The sequence below is a fragment of the Moschus berezovskii genome, chromosome 14 (genome assembly GCF_049115385.1).
Source record: "Moschus berezovskii isolate FMDL1 chromosome 14, NW_MosBer_1.0, whole genome shotgun sequence".
Classification (NCBI taxonomy): Eukaryota; Metazoa; Chordata; class Mammalia; order Artiodactyla; family Moschidae; genus Moschus; species Moschus berezovskii.
The window spans coordinates 33,350,557-33,364,936 of NC_142473.1; positions in this window are offsets into that span (position 1 = coordinate 33,350,557).

The window sequence follows — 14,380 nt, forward strand, 5'->3', positions numbered from 1 at the left end:
TGGTCTCATAGAAGGAGTTCAGTTCAGTTCAGTTCAGTTCAGTCGCTCAGTCGTGTCTGACTCTCCGCGACCCCATGAATCATAGCACGCCAGGCCTCCCTGTCCATCACCAACTCCCGGAGTTCACTCAAACTCATGTCCACAGAGTCTGTGATGCCATCCAGCCATCTCATTCTCTGTTGGCCCCTTCTCCTCCTGTCCCCAACCTTTCCTAGCATCAGAGTCTTTTCCAGTGAGTCAACTCATCGCATGAGGTGGCTAAAGTATCGCAGTTTCAGTTTTAGCATCAGTCCTTCCAATGAACACCCAGGACTGATCTCCTTTAGAATGGACTGGTTGGATCTCCTTGCAGTCCAAGGGACTCTCAAGAGTCTTCTCCAGCACCACTGTTCAAAAGCATCAATTCTTCAGCGATCAACTTTCTTCACAGTCCAGCTCTCACATCCATACATGACCACGGGAAAAACCATAGCCTTGACTAGACGGACCTTTGTTGGCAAAGTAATGTCTCTGCTTTTTAATATACTATCAAGGTTGGTTATAACTTTCCTTCCAAGGAGTAAGCGTCTTTTAATTTCATGGCTGGAATCAGCATCCGCAGTGATTTTGAAGCCCCCAAAATTAAAGTCTGACACTGTTTCCACTGTTTTTCCATCTATTTCCCATGAAGTGATGGGACCAGATGCCATGATCTTAGTTTTCTGAATGTTGAGCTTCAAGCCAACCTTTTCACTCTCCTCTTTCACTTTCATCAAGAGGCTTTTTAGTTCCTCTTCACTTTCTGCCATAAGGGTAGTGTCATCTGCATATCTGCGGTTATTGATATTTCTCCCAGCAATCTTGATTCCAGCTTGTGCTTCTTCCAGCCCAGCATTCCTCATGATGTACTCTGCATATAAGTTAAATAAGCAGGGTGACAATATACAACCTTGACGTACTCCTTTTCCTATTTGGAACCAGTCTGTTGTTCCATGTCCAGTTCTGACTGTTGCTTCCTGACCTGCATACAGGTTTCTTAAGAGGCAGGTCAGGTGGTCTGGGATTCCCATCTCTTTCAGAATGTTCCACAGTTTATTGTGATCCACACAGTCAAAGGCTTTGGCATAGTCAATGAAGCAGAAATAGATGTTTTTCTGGAACTCTCTTGCTTTCTCCATGATCCAGCGGATGTTGGCAATTTGATCTCTGGTGCCTCTGCCTTTTCTAAAACCTGCTTGAACATCTGGGAGTTCACAGTTCACATATTGCTGAAGCCTGGCTTGGAGAATTTTGAGCATGACTTGACTAGTGCGTGAGATGAGTGCAATTGTGCGGTAGTTTGAGCATTCTTTGGCATTGCCTTACTTTGGGATTGGAATGAACACTGACCTTTTCCAGTCCTGTGGCCACTGCTGAGTTTTCCAAATTTGCTGGCATATTGAGTGCAGCACTTTCACAGCATCATCTTTCAAGATTTGAAATAGCTCAATTGGAATTCCATCACCTCCACTAGCCTTGTTCATAGTGATGCTTTCTAATGCCCACTTGACTTCACATTCCAAGATGTCTGGCTCTTGGTCAGTGATCACGTTATCGTGATTATTTTGGTCATGAGGATCTTTTTTGTATAGTTCTTCTGTGTATTCTTGCCACCTCTTCTTAATATCTTCTGCTTCTGTTAGGTCCATACCATTTCTGTCCTTTATCGAGCCCATCTTTGCATGAAATGTTCCCTTAGAAGGAGTTAGGAAGTGTTTTGTCCTCTTCCGTTTTTGGAAGAGTGTGAGAAAAGATTGGTGTTGATTCTTTAAATGTGTGGCAGAGTTCACCACTGAGGCCCTTGTTCTTGGACTGTATTAAGGTTCTCCAGAAAAACAAACAAACCAAAAAAAGAAAAGAAATCAGGGAGATACAAGAGCGGGAGAGGAAGAACTTACTTTAAGGAATTTGCGTACATGATGAGGGAGGCTGGCAAGTCCAAAATCTGCAAGATAGGCCAGCAGGCTGGAGACCAAGGGAAGAGGTGCAGTTCAAGTCTACAGACTCTCTGCTGGTAGAATTCTCTTTTCTGAGGAGGTCAGTCATTTTTCTATTAAGGCCTTCAAATAATTGAGGGTAATTACCTTATGGAGGGTAATTTACTCAATGTATACCCATTTAAAGGTTAATCTCACCTAAAAAATATATTCACAGAAACATCTAGAATAATCTTTGATTTAATATCAGGGTACCCTGGCCAAGCTAAGCTGACACCTAAAATCACATAGAGTTTTATATGTTGGAAGGTGTTAAATTATAATCGCAAAGCATAGACATTACTGTGCCGACAAAGGTCCATCTAGTCAGTTCAGTTCAGTTCAGTCACTCAGTCGTGTCCATGGACTGCAGCTCACCAGGCTTCCCTGTCCATCACCAGTTCCCAGAGCCTGCTCAAACTCATGTCCATCAAGTCAGTGATGCCATCCAAACATCTCATCCTCTGTCATCCCCTTCTCCTCCTGCCTTCAATCTTTCCCAGCATCAGGGTCTTTTCCAATGAGTCAGTTCTTCTCATCAGGCGGCCAAAGTATTGGACCTTCAGCTTCAGCGTAAGTCCTTCCAAAGAATATTCAGGACTGATTTCTTTTAGGATGGACTGTTTGGATCTCCTTGAAGTCCAAGTTTCTCTCAAGAGTCTTCTCCAAAACCACAGTTCAAAAGCATCAATTCTTGAGTGCTCAGCTTTCTTTATGGTCCAACTCTCACATCCATACATGACTACTGGAAAACCATAGCTTTGACTAGATGGACCACTGTCAGCAAAGTAATGTCTCTGCTTTTTAATATGCTCTCTAGGTTAGTCACAGCTTTTCTTCCAAGGAGCAAACATCTTTTAATTTCATGGCTGCAGTCACCATCTGCAGTGATTTTGGAGCCCCAAAAAATAGAGTCTGTCACTGTTTCCACTGTTTCCTTATCTGTTTGCCATGAATTGATAGGACCAGATGCCATGATCTTTGTTTTGTTTTTTTTTTTATTTCTAAAAAAGAATTTTATTAAAAAAGCACAAATGCAAAGAAATGAACAGAGGAAAATTTATGCGTCGAACCTGGACTGGTCACTTATGATAATATACATGCTACAATTCCATTCTCTCCAATCATTCCACCTTCACCCTCTCCCACAGAGTCCCAAAGACTGTTCTAAATGCCTATGTCTCTTTTGCAGTCTCTTATACAGGGTTCAGGTTACCATTTTTCTAAATTCCATATATATGCGTTAATATACGGTATTGATGTTCTTCTTTCTGGCTTACTTCACTCTGTATAATTGGCTCCAATTTCATCCACCTCATTAAAACTGATTCAAATGCATTCTTTTTGATGGCTGAGAAATACTCCATTGTGTATATGTACCAAAGCTTTCTTATCCATTCATCTGCAGATGGACATCTAGGTTGCTTCCATGTCCTGGCTATTATAAACAGTGCTGCAATGAACATTGGAGTACATGTGTCTCTTTCAATTCTGGTTTCCTCGGTGTGTATGCCCAGGAGTGCGATCGCTGGATCATATGGCAGTTCTATTTCCAGTTTTCTGAGGAATCTCCACACTGTTCTCCATAGTGGCTGTACTAGTTTGCATTCCCACCAACAGTGTAAGAGGGTTCCCTTCTCTCCACACCCTCTCCAGCACTTATTGCATGTAGACTTTTGGATAGCAGCCATTCTGACTGGTGTGAAATGGTATCTCATTGTGGTTTTGATTTGCATTTCTCTGATGATGAGGGATGTTGAGCATTTTTTCATGTGTTTATTAGCCATCTTTATGTCTTCTTTGGAGAAATGTCTGTTTAGTTCTTTGGCCCATTTTTTGATTGGGTCATTTAGTTTTCTGGAATTAAGCTGCAGGAGCTGCTTGTATAATTTGGAGATTAATCCTTTATCAGTTGCTTCATTTGCTATTATTGTCTCCCATTCTGAAGGTTGTCTTGATCTTTGTTTTTTGAATGTCTAATCAAAGCTACATTTTTTCCAGAAGTCATGTATGGATGTGAGAGTTGGACCATAAAGAAAGCTGAGCACTGAAGAATTCATGCTTTTGAACTGTGGTGTTGGAGAAGACTCTTGAGGGTCCCTTGAACTGCAAGGAGATCAAGCCAGTCAATCCTAAAGGAAATCAAGCCTGGGCTTCCCTGGTGGCTCAGTTGGGAAAGAATCTGCCTGCGGTGCAGGAAATCAAGCCTGAATATTCATTAGAAGGACTGATGTTGAAGCTGAAGGTCCAATACTTTGGCTACCTGATGCGAAGAACTGACTCATTGGAAAAGACCCTGATGCTGGGAAAGATTGAAGGCAGGAGGAGAAGGAGATGACAGAGGTTAAAGTGATTTGATGGCATCACCGACTTGATGGAAATGAGTTTGAGCAAGCTCCATAAGCTGGTAATGGACAAGGAAGCCTGGCGTGCTGCAGTCCATGGGGTCACAAAGAGTAGGACATGACTGAGCAACTGAACTGAACTGAACAACTTGTTATAAATCTGTTCACATGTTCTGTTTCTTCTTGGATCAGTTTAGGTAACTTGTGTGTTTCTAGAAATTTGTCCATTTCATCTGGGTTATCTTATTTGTTGGCATACCTTATTTATTGTTCATTGTATTCTCTTTATTTCTGTAAGGTCTATAGTAATGCCTTCATTTCATTTCTGATTTTAGTGATTTGTGTCTTCTGTCTTTTTTTTTTTACTTTGTCAATTTTTTGTTCTAATAAAAATGTTGTCAAATTTTTTTAGAAAATTATTATTATTTTATTTATTTATTTTTTTAAGCTTGATCTCATCTAGGTTCCAATGTCTACCTCCAAACTGGTGCAGTCAAACATATCACAAAGGGACCCTAGGTATAGGATTCACCCTCTTAGAAAGAGGAGAGGTGGAGAGGTGGGGGTGGGGAGTAAGTGACTGGGAAATAACAAATATAGTTAACATTAATAACAAACATAACCTTTCTTTATGCTTTATGGTCAAGGCACTGAAAGAGAGGAGCTACATTGTGTAATAAGCAATAAGAAAATTATTATTTTTAAAAAATTTTATTTATTTATTGGCAAGGAGGTGCGTTGGGAGGGAAGAACCTGTCCCCTCCCTGGCAGTCATACCTCATCCTGGAAGGTTGGAAAACAATGTCGCTGGGTCCCGGTCACTGTGGAAATGTACACCAAGAGGATCAACACCAGGCTGTGTGCCTGTGGGTCCAGCAATGAGTCCCTGCTGCCCAGTGATCCCATGTGTCCTGCTCACTCAACTGCCAATTTTCCTCTTTTCTTTTTAAATGTGGACATTTGCAGCTTCCCTGGTGTCTCAGATGGTAAAGAATCTGCCTGCAATGCGGGAGACCTGGAATCAATCCCTGGGTCAGGAAGATCTCCTGGAGGAGATGGCAACCCACTCCAGTGTTCTTGCCTGGAGAATCCCATGGATAGAGGAGCCTGGAGGGCTGCAGTCCATGGGGTTGCAAAGGGTCGGACACGACTGAGCTGTAAATTTCCCTCCAAGGACTGCCTTTGCTTCATCCTATAAATTTTGGTGTTTCGTGTCCTTGTTTTATTCATTGGGGATGACAGAGAATGAGATGGCTGGATGGCATCACCGACTCGATGGATGTGAGTTTGAGTGAACTCCGGGAGTTGGTGGTGGACAGGGAGGCCTGGCGTGCTGTGATTCATGGGGTCGCGGAGAGTCAGACACGACTGAGTGACTGACCTGAACTGAAGGATTTTCTAATTTCCCTCATATTTCTTCTTTAATTCTTTGATTGTCTAAAAAGTATGTTATTTAATTTCCATATATGTGGAAGCAGTTTTTGTTTCTATTACAGTGTTTTTATTTCAAGCATTTATTTTTGATTCTTTTTAAGAACGTCCATCTCTCTGCTTACGTGATCCATCTCGTTCTTGCAGGGTTACTTCTTCCATTAAAGCCCTTAGCATATCAATCATATAGTCGCTAAGTCGTGTCTGACTCCTTGTGACCCCATGGACGCCCACCAGGCTCCTCTGTCCATGGGATTCTCCAGGCAAGAATACTGGAGTGGGTTGCCATTTCCTTCTCCAGGGGATCTTTCTGACCCAGAGATCAAACCCAGGTCTCTGGCATTAACAGGTGGATTCTTTACTGCTAAGCCACCAGGGAAGCCCAGAGCTGTTTTTAAATTCCTGGTCTAATAATAGTTCCAACATCCTTGTTATATCTGAATCTGATTCTGATGCTTTCTGTTTCTTCAAACTGGTTTTTCTTTTTTCTTTTAGTATGCTTTGTAATTTTTTGTTGAAGCCTGGACGTGGTGTACTGGGTAAAAGAAACCTAATAGTTACTCCTGTAGAAGTTTTGACTTGCAAGTTTTTGCTCTGATAAGTTGTGATTCTTTGTATCCACCTCTCTGATTTGGGGCTATCAATTTGCCCTGTTACTTCAATCTCTGACAGATCTGAGAGTTGTTAATTTTCAGTATTGTTAAAACAGAGTGATGACTTCCAAGTTCCTAATGTGCTGAACTAAAAACTGGAAACCCTTGTTTGTTTGTTTTTTTTTAATAATTTCTCTATAGTCTTTATTTGGTGCAACACTATCATGTACTTCTTTTTAAAACACATATAAAGGAGTCTGGAAGTTAACCTTTTTTAAATTTATTTTTTAATTGAAGGATAATTGCTTCACAGAATTTTATTGTTTTCTGTCAAACATCAACATGGATGTTATCTTTTTAAAATTAAATTAATTAATTAATTAATTATGTTTTTGGCTGCACTGGGTCTTCATTGCCGTGCACGGCTTTCTGCAGCCATGGAGAGCGGGGGCTGCTCTCCAGATGCGGTGTGTGGGCTTCTCACTGCAGTGGCTCCTCTTGTTGGCTCTAGAGCATACAGGCTTCAGTAGTTGCAGCGCACGGGCTTATCTGCCCCGCGGCACATGGGATCGTCCAAGGCCTGGGATCCAACCCGTGTCCCCTGCATTGGCAAGCAGATTCTTAACCACTAGACCACCCGGGGAGTCCTCTACTTTACTTCTTTAAGTATTTTACCTCCTTGAACATATTTGTAGTGGTCATTCTGAAGTTTTCACTTTTAAATCTGCATGTGTTCACTCTTACAGGCAATTTCTCTTCTTTGCTTTGTGTGCGTGTGTGACACTTGTGTCTTTGCACATCTCATAATTTTTGTTGTTGCTGTTGGGAAATGGACATTTAGGATAAGACAGCAAATCGGGAGGCTGTCTCCCTTTCCCCATGCCCCCCAACCAGGGCTTGTTATTGTTATCTGTATGTGTGTGTGTGGAGTGACTGCCTAGTTTATTTTAGTGAAGGCTATTTCCCTCCCTTGGTATTAAGCGTATGTTGCTTCTAGGGGGCTCAGCATTGATTATACCCTGAGTAATCCTGGGATGACAGTGATCTTCCTTTCTTTCCCTGAGTACATTCAGCTGATAAAATAACTGCTGGCTGATTGCTCTATTTTAAAAAATCTCTACAGACATAAAATGATCTAGACTAATGCTTTCAAATGTGAACTCCCTTGAAGGGCTAGTTTAGGAGGGCAGTGTTTGACACAGTTCTGATTCCACTTCTGAGGACTTGTGGCCCCTGGTTTCAGGGACCCCCGGCTGGGTGATTTTAAGCATTTGCAAGCATCTCAGCAGAACAATAAAGCATTTGGACTATGTGTTTGTGAGGCCTGGTTGTAAGCGGCGTGGGGTTGGGGTTTGTGGGGAAGGAGACTAGGTCTGATACATGGTGCAGCATTTCCACCTTATTAAATGTTCCAGGAGGGACCCAGGGCCCAACCATGACCTCCAGGTCCTTGCCCTGCCCCCACTCCGCTATGACCAAGGACTGGGCTGGGGGAGGGGACAGGGAGGGGGTGGGCTCTCCAGGGATAAAGGATCGAGGGGCAGGAGAAGGTAGGGACACGTGTGGAGGTTAAATGGGCAGGAGCTGCAGCCAGATGGGGACCTGAAGGCCTGTCACTGTGGCAGGAGGCTGAGCTGGAGGGCGGCTGAGAGGCAGTGGGGCTCCAGGAAAGCAGTCTGGGCTCCCAAGCTCAGCCGGTCCCCATAGCAGTCCAGGAGCATCAGGGCCACACCATTGGTCCAGCCAAACCCCTCCTGGAGAAAGGTAAGGTCCATGGGGGAAGACCACTGGGGCAGGCCTAATGTCCTCTTGTGGGATCCCCACCTAGAGACTCAGGCCCCCCCAGCCCCCGGGGTACCAGGGAGCACCAGTGGGGCTCCTCCCTGGGATCCACCCTCCATGGAAGAAGCAGGCCCAGAGAGGGGAGGACATAGTCAGTTATGGGGACAGCAGAGCCCCAAAGCTCCCTGGAAGATGTGGCCCACTCACCTGAACTTCAAACTCCTCTCCACCACCTGGCTGTCCACCATTGTTGATGTCATACTGAGGACAAAAGGATAAGCTTTAAGGTCAAGCCCTGTCCCAGCCCCCAATCCCAGGCCTCTAGGGAAGCAAGAAATGGGAGCCCTTTACAGGGAGAAGCTGCTCTGGCCAGTGGCTGAGCCCTGCAGTGCCCAAGAATGACCACCAGGTGCCGCCACTGCCCCTGGATGTGCTGGGCGCCGTCTTTGCAAAGCCTCACAATTAATTCCCCCATCTTGCCCTGGTCAGGAGGACCCTGAGGGCCTGGTCTCAGGGCCAGTTCACCTTCCCACACACGGCTTTTTTTTTTTTTAGTTTTTTTCTGTTTTTTGTTTAATTTTTATTTTATATCAGATTATAGTTGATTAACAATGTTGTATTAATCTCAGCAGTACAGCAAATTGATTCAGTTATCTATTCTTTTTTCAACTTCTTTTCCCATTTAGGTTATTACAGAGTACTTAGCAGAGTTCCCATGGTATACAGTAGGTCCCTGTTGGTTATCTGTTTTATCTATTCATTAAAATTGGAGTATAATTGCCTTACAATGTTGTGTTTCAGCTTATATATATCCCTTCTCTCTAGAGCCTCCCTCCCTCCCACCCACCCCGGATCCCAGCCCTCTAGGTCATCGCAGAGCTGAGCTCCCCGTGTCACACAGCAGCGTCCCCCAGCTGTCTATCTTACACATGGTAGAGCTGAGCTCCCTGTGTTACACAGCAGCTTCCCCCAGCTGTCTGTCTCACACATGGTAGAGCTGAGCTCCCCGTGTCACACAGCAGCGTCCCCCAGCTGTCTATCTTACACATGGTAGAGCTGAGCACCCTGTATCACACAGCAGCGTCCCCCCAGCTGTCCATGTTACACATGGTAGAGCTGAGCTCCCCGTGTCACACAGCAGCTTCCCCCAGCTGTCTGTCTCACACATGGTAGAGCTGAGCTCCCCGTGTCACACAGCAGCTTCCCCCAGCTGTCCATGTTACATATGGTAGAGCTGAGCTCCCCGTGTCACACAGCAGCGTCCCCCCAGCTGTCCATGTTGCACATGGTAGTGTGTATGTATGTCAATGCTATTCTCGATTTATCCCATCTTCTCCTTCCCTCCCTGTGTCCACAAGACCATTCTCTATGTCTGCGTCTCTATACCTGCCTTGCCAATAGGTTCATTAGTACCATTTTTCTAGATTCCATATATAGGTGTTCAGTTCGGTCACTCAGTCATGTCCGACTCTTTGCAACCCCATGAATCACAGCACCCCAGGCCTCCCTGTCCATCACCAACTCCCAGAGTTCACTCAAACTCACATCCATCGAGTCAGTGATGCCATCCAGTCATCTCATTCTCTGTCATCCCCTTCTCCTCCTGCCCCCAATCCCTCCCAGCATCAGAGTCTTTTCCAGTGAGTCAAATCTTCGTATGAGGTGGCCAAAGTATTGGAGTTTCAGCTTTAGCATCAGTCCTTCCAATGAACACCCAGGACTGATCTCCTTTAGAATGGACTAGTTGGATCTCCTTGCAGTTCAAGGGACTCTCAAGAGTCTTCTCCAGCACCACAGTTCAAAAGCATCGATTCTGCGGCGATCAGCTTTCCTCACAGTCCAACTCTCACATCCATACATGACCACGGGAAAAACCATAGCCTTGACTAGACGGACCTTTGTTGGCAAAGTAATGTCTGCTTTTTAATATGCTATCTAGGTTGGTCATAATTTTCCTTCCAAGGAGTAAGCATCTTTTAATTTCATGGCTTCAATCACTATCTGCAATGATTTTGGAGCCCCCCAAAATAAATTCTGACACTGTTTCCCATCTATTTCCCATGAAGTGATGGGACCAGATGCCATGATTTTTGTTTTCTGAATGTTGAGCTTTAAGCCAACCTTTTCACTCTCCTCTTTCACTTTCATCAAGAGGCTTTTTAGTTCCTCTTCACTTTCTGCCATAAGGGTGGTGTCATCTGCATATCTGAGGTTATTGATATTTCTCCTGGCAATCTTGATTCCAGCTTGTGCTTCTTCCAGCCCAGCATTCCTCATGATGTACTCTGCATATAAGTTAAATAAGCAGGGTGACGATATACAGCCTTGATGTACTCCATTTCCTATTTGGAACCAGTCTGTTGTTCCATGTCCAGTTCTAACTGTTGCTTCCTGACCTGCATACAGGTTTCTCAAGAGGCAGGTCAGGTGGTCTGGGATTCCAGGCTCTTTCAGAATTTTCCACAGTTTATTGCTATCCACACAGTCAAAGGGTTTGGCGTAGTCAATAAAGCAGAAATAGATGTTTTTCTGGAACTCTCTTGCTTTTTCCATGATCCAGCTGATGTTGGCAATTTGATCTCTGGTTCCTCTGCCTTTTCTAAAACCTGCTTGAACATGAAATTTGTTTTTCTCTTTCTGACTTACTTTACTCTGTATGACAGACTCAGTGTTCATCCACATCATTACAAATGACCCAATTTCATCCCTTTTTATTGTTAAGTAATATTCCATTGTATGCATGTACAGCATCTTCTTTATCCATGCATCTGTGGATGGACATTTAGGTTGCTTCCATTTCTTAGCTATTGTAAACAGCACTACAATGAACATTGGGGAGCATGTATCCTTTTGGACCATGTTTTTCTCTGGATATATGCCCAGCAGTGGTATTGCAGGGTCATATGATAGCTGTAATTTTAATTTCTTAAGGAACCTCCATACACCCGCTCCAGCATCTATGGTTTGTAGGGTTTTTGATGATGGCCATTCTGGCTGGTGTGAGGTAATATCTCATTGTAGTTTTGGTTCACATTTCTCTAATAATCAGTGATGTTGAGCATCTTTTCATGTGCCACTTGGCCATTTGTATGTACTTTTTTTTGGCTGGGGCAGATAGCTTATGGGATCTCATTTCCCAGGCAGGAGCCTGCATCTCCAGAGCCCCCATCCCAGGGGAAGCAGAGGTCTGAATCTTATTCTCCCAAGGATGGGAAGAAGCCCAGGTGCTAAGACCTCCATCCCAGAAACAGCAGCCAAGCTGCTCTTAATCTAGGTTGGCTTAAGGAGAGCGGAGGATTGGCTCCCCTGACAGGTGGGGGTAGGAGTAACTGTTTGCTGAGACAGCAGAGAAGCTAGAGAAAGCCCTCTGCATCCTTTGTTCTCGCCTCCCCAGTGCCAGGAAGGCCGAGCCTCTACACTCGTGAGGCTGAGGTGCCCCATCCCTGCCTCCCTACCTCTGATGACCAGGTCCTGTAGGGGGGCCCAGGCATTGGGGAAGTCCCATTGCTGGCCTGTCTTCTGGAGAGAGGTCGGGATTCCATACTGGTAGGTGAAGATCCGGCTGTCCTAGAAGGTTCCAGACATTATCGTGACTGTGGGTGGGGGCTGGACAGGGAGCCAAGAGGCTGGGCCCTCCTAAAGCCAGGTGACCCCTCCTGGGCCTTCTCTTCTTGGCTCGCATTCGCCCCCTTGTGGCTGAAGTGGGACCTGCAGGCTAAGACACTGGGTGGAGTCGGGGGTGTGTGGCTGCCACATGCCAGAGGTCAAAGGTCAGAGTCAGGGAGCAAGCAAGTGGTCCTGCCCCGGTGTAGCAGCCCACCCTGCTCCAGGTATACCTCACCTCCAGGTATTTCAGAGCCTTATCCACATCGTCCAGGTCAGACAGTCAACCCAGAGGAGTGTGTTAATGCGTAAAACTTGCAAATCTTTGACACTGAAGGCCAAATTTGAACCAGTCACCTTTCTCCTCGTCTCACAGGACAGCATTTAGGGTGACCTAGCTCAGTTCCTGTAAATTTCAGTATTTCACAGCTTGGGAGTCATTCTCCTGGTGGCACTGGGTTTAGAAGGAGTAACTAGAGCCCCTACTCGGACCCTACAGAAACTCTCCAGAAAGAACTGAGCAGGAGGAGGGCAATCTACTTCTAACTCCTCACCTCCTCCCTGAAGCCCTCCCAGCCTCCCCCAGGCAAACCGAGCTCATCTTCCACCCCCAGCTGCCCCGTCCTGCCCTTCATACTCCGCAGTGACTGTTCACTCCCCTGCTGGGCTCCCTCTTGCCTGAGCTCCTCGGGCCAGGCCTCTGCTCAGGAACCATAATTGCTCCCGCTGATTCTGGCCCAGGCCTGTGCTCAGCATGGTCTGTTACGCACTTTCTCTCCTTTGTCTGAGGCTCAGAGAGGGCAGCCGTTTGCCCGAGGCTGCACAGCTCCTGTCCTCCAGCCCGGCCCCAGGGCCCTGGCACCCACTGCACAGAGCGGGGCTCCAGGGTCATGCATGTGCCGGCTTGGGCTGCTTCCTTACCAGCCCCAACCCAAAGGGAAAAACTTGAGCCCCTTCCTCTGCTCCCCTCCAAATCTCTGACAGGCTGACCTCTCTCCCACTAACCCCCTCACGTGTGTAGGGCTGGGAGGGGATGAACAGAAAACACCTGATGTAGAGCAGCAAGCCCTGCTCTGACTCTCCCGTGCTCTCCCCGGGACGTTCATCCATGTCTGCCTCACTGGAGAAAGCTGTTGGGGTTTCATCCACACCTGGGCCAGAACTGGGGGCCCTGATCCTCTGGGCCTGGCTTCACGGTGGCCACAGAGATTCGCAGGGCACGGGGAGCCAGAGGAAACTCCCATCAGATGGCTGCTAATACTGGCTGCTGTGTGGTGATACTGGGGTGCCAGGCTGAAGGTGCCAGGCTCCTGCACACCGCTGCTCTTGCTGGGATTCTAGAGGCCGGCACGTGGGGACCAGCAGACCAGACTCCCCACAGCCCAGGCCTGGACCAAGGCCATACGGCCGAGCAGTACCAGAGCCAGAGCCCAAGCCTGAGCTGCAGGGCCACCAGCCTCTGCTCCACATGGGCCCAGGGTGCCCGTGTCCTCTCTCCTGACTCCAGGTGAAGGCAGAGGTCCTCAGCCACCCCGAGCAGTTCTCACTGATCTACTCAAGACACCCCTTCATTGTGCCTGGTGGGTGCTTTGTGGAGGTCCACTATTGGCAAATGTCCAGGGACTGCTGGGGTGAATGAGGGATTAACCCGGTGAATGGGGTGGACGCCCTGACGTGGCCAGGTTACGCAGGACAGAGGGTGGCAATGGGTGATGCCTGAGCTCTCCTCCTCTAGGGACTCCTTGGGTGGTGGAGGGTCTGCTCCTCTCTGAGGTGCCCGAGACGGTGAAGGGCATGCTGCAGAGCTGACTTCCTGCCGTGGGCACCCTTCCCCACACTGCCCCGCAACCTCCTTCCTGAGACCTCCAGGGCGGGGCTGGGGCAGGGCCTCTGGGCTGAGATGGTGCCCATCCTGGCTCCACTCCAGGGACTACATTGACACCTTGGCCTTAGAGCTGGACTTTTTTTTTTTTTTTGGCTGTGCTGGGTCTTAGATGTGACACGTGGGATCTTTCGTTGGGGCATGCGAACTCTTAGTTGTGGCATGTGGGATCTAGTTCCCTGACCAGGGGTCGAACCTGGGCCCCCTGTACTGGGATGCCTGCATGGGTCAATCTTAGCCACTGGACCACCAGGGAATAATCCACTAGAGCTGGATTACTGGGCTAAGAAAAGGAGCATCTCCGTGAGCTCCAGGAGAAGAGCTATGTCCTGAATCGCTGTGAAGTCCCTTATGGGGGCCCCAGGTGAGGACCCACCTGGCCAGCCTCTCAACCTGTTGTGTGTTCAGTCCGGTTTGAGTGTCAGGACTTCCCTGGGCAGGAGGGTGGGGGTCTGAGTCCCACCTCTCAGACGATGACCTGATAGTTCTAGGCGATTCGGGACTGTGGGCCCCAGGACAGCTGAGCCAGCCTCCTGCTTGGGCATGGAGGGCCTAGAGACCCAGTGCAGCGCCTCCAGGACTTGGCTCCTCCTCTCAGATCATGTTACTGCATGCGTGGGCTTCTGCGTTCCCAGGAAAGGGGTGTTGATCTGTGCTCTGGGGGCTGGATCACACTGACCCAGATGCTCGTGGTCCTGGGCCAGGCCCTGCTCTGGGCCATACCTGGGGCAGGAGAGGCCCTAGAGGACA